This window comes from Anopheles merus, chromosome 2R (assembly GCF_017562075.2).
Source record: "Anopheles merus strain MAF chromosome 2R, AmerM5.1, whole genome shotgun sequence".
NCBI lineage: Eukaryota > Metazoa > Arthropoda > Insecta > Diptera > Culicidae > Anopheles > Anopheles merus.
Window position 1 is genome coordinate 22,135,004 of NC_054082.1, and position 6,680 is coordinate 22,141,683.

Consider the following 6,680-nt stretch of genomic DNA (forward strand, 5'->3'; position numbering starts at 1 on the left):
CATTTTGCTCCTTACCTAAAGTTTTGATTGATATCCCACAAGTAATTGAGACTTTTAGCCTCCTACAACTCAAAAGGTTGCTGATCACTGCTCGAAGGGATAAACAGAAAAAAAGATCCCCGCACTGCACTATGCCATTGCGGCAGGACACCAACCCATCTCACCCTTCTCAATGGACACCAGGGCCAACAACAACACAAACAAAACAAAAAAGTCCCCCACAGTTGGCAAAATCTCAGCAAGCGGGAAAATCTGCGCAACGAAAAACAACAACCAAACAACAACTACCAGCTGACGCCATCTGGCGGTAATAGACTGTAACCGTTATTCCCCAAACGTCGGGGAGTTTTTCCGCACCGTCTCCGCATCACCCGCTCCGGCCTACTGCGACTGTACCGTTGTTTGGGTGGGAAGGGTCGTTGGTTGTACGCGAATTGCCCGATAGTAGTGTGTATTGCAATGAAGATATCACATCTGCACCCGCGCCCGGTGCACAAGAGGAGGGGGAGAGGGAGAGGGAGAAAAAAACTTTATTTCCCACACCTTGTTTCCCCGAGACGCAACCAAACCAATGCGCACACTGGCCGGGATGTCGCAGTCAGCCCCCGTTGGCTTGGTCGGTGGGTGCAGAAAATGTGGAAATTTATTCATCAATAATGCGTTAAAAATGGACACTTAAATTGAATAAAACTGTTCCCTAACGGGACTTTAGCTCGGGCTAGCCTGCGGTCCTGAACTTCCGCTCTCCGCTTTCTCGCGCGCCTCTTTCCCTCTTAGGACGCCCGAGCAAGCCAGTCAGTTTTTAATCACTGCTTTGAATAATTTAAAGGTTTACGGTGTCGCGCGCCTGTGATGCCGGTTCCCAAAATCGCCGTTTCCATCGCCCGCCCGCCCCACCCATTCCAAAGGGCGAACAAATCCCCTTTGGTGGTTCTGCGATATGCTCTCCAGATCTCAGATGTTTCTTCAACACCAATTTGGTGTTGGTCCCCTTGCTGGATTTAGGAACATGCCAGCCAGCGCCCTTCCTTTTCCCAGCTTAGCGACCAAATGTGGCTTGCCCGGCTGCTGTTGAGCTGTATCGGGGGGGAAAGCCCTCCCTCCCATTCGGAAGCGGCTGCTGCTGGTGAATGAGTTTAGCGTCTCCGGCACCGGTTTGATACCATCTCCGGCCCTGGTGGTGGTGGTGGTGGTGGTGTCACCATCACCAATGATTGCCAACGGAAGGCTTACTACGCTCATTACGAAAAGCTGACGCCAGCAGCCGGTATCCTTTTGGCCATCCCCCTTAAAACCCTTCCTTCGCCGCCGACGGGACACAAGGACAATTAGCTTGCGAGTGCGGGCGATAGGCAGTTTTACGTCCCAGCGCTGGTGTGCTGGTTTCGAAATTAGAAACACTTCTTCAATCCAGTTGACAGGCGCTACACCATCGGGCTGTACACCCTGGCAACCGCTCATGCACCCCTTTCGCAGGTTCCGCCAGCTTCCAGCTCGAGCCCGGGAATAAAGGGGTTGTTGGCTCCGGTAAAAGAAGTCACTCGGAGCTGCTTATTAACTTTACAACCATAATCCTAAAACAATTCCACGCCATTCGGTCCTCGAGCACGGAGAGGGCGTGAAGTAAGGCGCACGCTCTCGCCGTTTGGTGCCTGCTGGTTACTCTGCTTCCGGGTGTTTTTGGGAAATAAAGTTGAGCGGGAATTGGACGAGCGGGATTGTGGTGAAAGGAACGGGAACAAAGAACCGCTGAAGCGTGCAGAAAATTGATGTACAATCGCAAGACGAGCCCGCGTAGTTTATTTCGAACTAAAGGGAAAACACTTCCGGTACATTGGTACAATTTCCCCAAAAATCCCGAAAAATCCCCACGCCATGGCTTCACGCCGTGGCTGGACGTTTCTTGGCAGAGTTCGGCAGCGACAGGAGTGTAGAACTCCACCGCTCGACCTCTGTTGATACGCACCTCAAACTACGGCGAAGGCGTGAAGGCTTCGTCCCTATCTTTCCGGGAAGATCTTTCCCACCACAGCCACAGTGCGTCCCTTCGACGACTTAGTGTCTTGGAAGCGGTGCGTTGTTTTTCCCCAGCTACGATTGAGCACTGGTGTGGTGAAAGTTGACAGTTGACGAGTACTCGACATGTTGTTTTCCCCCGAACCTTTCCCAGTTGCCCAAAGAACAAAAATTGTGTGCGCAATTTTCTTCCGCACATAATGACACTACGGGATGGCCGGCGGGTTTGTTTTCCTCGGTAAGGATATGTGGTGAATTGAAATTCCCCCGGTTCCGGTCTCTCGAGCCCGGTTGGGACCGCTGAAGTGCCACTTGAATGCTGTGTGGACACACAAACACACGCTGCCCGTGTCACAGAGTGTCTGTTCGGTGATGGTTCGTGCACGCAGCGGTAATCGGGCGGTACAAAAACAACCGTTTTTTCTGTTGTTTTGTTCTTATTTTCCCCCTCCGTCTAATGCGAAATCGTGCGAAAACCCGTGTTCATTCCCCTCCTGGCTAAGGGCTCTCATCTGGCTGCCCGTCCCGGTCCCGGACAGGGTGCACAGACACGCGTGGAATATTGCGACGGGTTCTGTCCTCGAGAAGCAGTGGTACGATTTTACGACCGATTCCGGAACCGAAAATTGTCATCAATTGATGCAGATAATCTACACCATCATCAGCATAAAATAAATTTTATATCGACACTCAGACACCGTAACACACACACACACACACACACACACACACACACACACACACACACACACACACACACACACAGACACAGATTGGGTGCGAGACCGGTATACCAGTCGGGGCGTGGAAATGTGATCGTGTTCCGAGATGGTTCGCTCGCTAATAAGAGCAGCAGCAACCGGTAGTCGACGTAGCAATAATAATACCGTAAAACACGACCGACTTGGCTTGGGATGACTCTGCCGTTTGTTGTGTGTGTGTGTGTGTGTGTCGCAGTGCAAAAAGGGTGTGTAAAGTGTGACAGGACCCGGCAGGATGCAACTATTCTGCACAGTGAGAGTGAGAGGAAGAGCGTGCGTTCGCGCGCGAACGAGACTGTGTTGCGTAGCGGTGACTTCCGTTTGCGCAAATTTCTCTACTGTTGCTTCGATCACGATCTCGGGGCCGTACCGTTTTTACTCCGGGGGTTTGCTGTGTTTGGCCCTGCTAGTTTGATTGTTTGTTTTGATGGTTTCCGAGATGGTGCCGGCAGAAGAGCGCCTCTGGGTCTGTTGATGGAATTGATAGTTTGTTATTCCTTGCTGTTTTTAAACCCCCACCAGGGTACACCCGATTATCCCGAGTGAATTGTTGTTTGAGAGGTGATCGGGCGCGCGCGCCAGCGGCCATTTACAGGGCAAAAAGGAATGTGCACGAAACAGGGAAAACGGGGTTGGGGTGACCGTTAAGAACAGCCATGGGAAAAAATATGCTTTCCGCCGCGGTTCGGCCGTTCGGTGTTGGCAGCGTTTCAATTGCAGTTTTGGAAGCGGATGCGTGCTCTGGCGACATTTGATACAATTTCTATGACAATGCGAAAACAAAACGCACGCTTTAATTGCAAAAAGGGCCTCGGTGCTCAAATGGTCGGGCTGCATTTTTCGCACCGTCGATGCCAATCAAACTTACGTGACGCAGAAAACGGACAAAAAAAAAAACAACAACAACCGAACCGATCCTTGCGTCAGGCCACTTTAAAACGCGGACGCATCGTTAAAGCTTGCTCGTACAAATATACTTATATATCGATTGCATCGCAGGGGCGGGCGAGAGACACATGCTTACAACGGTCGTCACAAACCAACAACAACAACAGCAACAACAACAAAAACCTGCCTATCATCCTCGGCCCGGCCCTCGAGCACGAGGATTTCGATGCGTTATCCACAGCTACTTATCCACTTCGTTGACCCTGTGCTGCTGCCCGTGTGTATTCGCCCCGCGCTGGCTCCGACTATAATACTTCATTTGTCACCTGTCAAGTTGTCAACGAAATCGATGGATCAATATCGATTTTTTCGAGCCTTTCCGGAGTGACCGGTAAGGATCGGGGTGCTCTGGGTGCAACGTCCTTCTGGGGGAGGGAGGGAAAGACACAGGTGACCGCTAACCCCGTTGTGCCATGTTGTGCTCCTTTTTTGCTCTCGATGTTTTATCCGTGTGTTAATAATCCAATTTTTTGCCTTTTTTTTGATGCTGGAACCGATGCTGAATGCAATCCCCTCCCGTGTGCCATACTCGGAGGAGTTTGAGGAGGAGGAATTCTTCTAAAAATATGAGTTCCTCCCCTTCTGCTTCCTCTCTTTCACCTCCCTTAGTGAAACATCTCTTTAAGGATGGCTGATGTATGCATGATGGATTCTTGCATATTTTTTGGTGTTTTCATACTCTATCTTCATCTCTCTGGGACGCGCTTTCGTCAAAGTGCAATTTGGTTGGGCTGGTTTGGCGTTTCCTGGGATGGCGGGGGAGGGGAACCACGGGCCAAGCATACATTTATCAATATTTCATCCCCGCGAAAGATACCACGGGTGACCACCGGGCAATGCCGTCGAAACCCGGCCACGTCAAATGACTCGACTTGAGGATGAGATTTTGTGTGTGCTTTTTTGGTCCTGTTTTTTGTTGCGCATCGAATAGCGCAGCGACTCCAGCCAAATTTCGTACATATATCCGCGAAGTGCAAAAGGTACACTGGCCAGACACACACACACACACACACACACACACACACACCTGACCTCGGGGCGGCCATTTGAGGGGGGGCATTTGGGTTTGGTTGGCTGTTTTGTATCCTTTTTGGTTTTTGTTCAACTTTTTAGCCATTTTTTACCCATCAGTTTTTATTTCGATTTGCCATGTTATCCGTTTTATTTTGTTTTTTGCCCTGTTGGAAATTGAGTTTAGTGATTTGCATTTGCAATCTGCTTGCAGTCTTTTTTGTGTAGTGTTTTTTTTTGTGCTGCATTTTTCGGACGAGCAGCTTTATTTCTGACAAGCTTCAAACTTCTGACCACGACCCGGTCCTGGTCCGGCGATCTGCCACGGTGATGTTGATGATGATGCTGATGGGCCCGCTGACGACCTACATTAATTCATACGGACACTAACACACATACACACATATTGAGAGGCTCACGCACAATTGATGATGTACAGTGAAACAGTCTAGTTCCTGTCCGAGGAGTGCGTGTGTGTGTGTGTGTGTCACAGGTACCTTTCGGTTCATTAATTTAGTGGGAAATTTATGAAGTGTACGCGCTCGCGCTGCGGTGTACATAGTTGATCGATTTTTTGCTCTCCATCTCTCTCTCTTTCTCTCTCTTTTTACACGTTATTTTGATGATTTTCTTTTGTTTTGATTCCGATTTTGGCACTACTGCTCAGCCTTCAATTTATCTAGTGCGCCCGCCGGCGGTAATAGAGTTTGTTGCTTTGTTGGGTGTTTGGATTTCGCTCGGCTCGGGCGACGGATTTTGGCTAGGTACCTCGGATATGGAAATGAAAGCGCAAATGGTCAATAAAAAATGAAAGCCTCATTTTTTCATCCCCCCCTGCCGGGGACCGTGGTGGTAGTGGCCGTGAGCAGTTTTTCCGGTGTGGCACAAGCGTTAAACACAGGCGCGCAACGGCACCAGCAGCAGCATTGTTAAAGAGAGCTTGCGACGGGATCGATAAAAGGTAGGATACGGCCGCCGTGATGGTACTTTAAGCGAATAAATGTGTTTTGTTCTTATGGTCGGCTGTAATTTGGGCATATATTTTAAGATCTGCGCAAAAATCGATAGTAACATTTGTTTTCTTGCGTACGGTTAAAGGATGGCTCTGTCACGGCTTTTGGGTAGCTTTAAGTGAAGCTTTTTTTTGGTGCTCTAATGCTGACGCGTTTATTTACGTACGAAAGTGTTTATTTAGAAGTGTATAATTAAAAGAAAACCCTACATCATGTAAACCAACGGTTGAACGGATGGTTGAATGAAGTCCCTTGGTCTCAGTCAATGTATGTTTTCGGGTACTTTAAGTCCAACTATCTATTTGTACTATATCAAGACGATATCATTCTGGTGTTTCGTTTCTAGACATGTAGTCTTTATTTTCTGAACGAACGAATGAATTTGATGATTCACTAATTATCTAAACGTATCGGCAATTTAGCTCTCAACGATGTTATTTTACAGCATTGTGGCAGCTACATTGAAAAACAGAGCTTCAAACACTCACGTAAACAAGCTAAATGATTCAAATAAACTGCGTGTTGTTATGAAAGTACAGTTTAACGTATGTACGCCAGGAAAGTACAATTCATATTTGTTGGCCAAAATATTGCCTCACCATTAAATTGGATAAAAATAACTGAGTTTACCCGGTATAAGGCAAAAGAACAAGGGGAAAATAACTTGAGATTGATATAACCTTTAGCAACAAGAAGTGTTTACAATACGCCTGGTAAAAAACCATCATATAGAAAATAAAATAAATCTTTTTAAAAAAATGAAAAATGATACATTTTATAAATTACCGTAAATTGTAGTAAGCAAAAATATTAGTTTTCAGTTATCAAGCTATTGCTTACGCGTGTTTGTATACAGATGTGGCATAGCAGTTGATGATGGGATGTGCAAATAATAATAAAATTAAGTTTATACTTATCTTATTTTACTTTC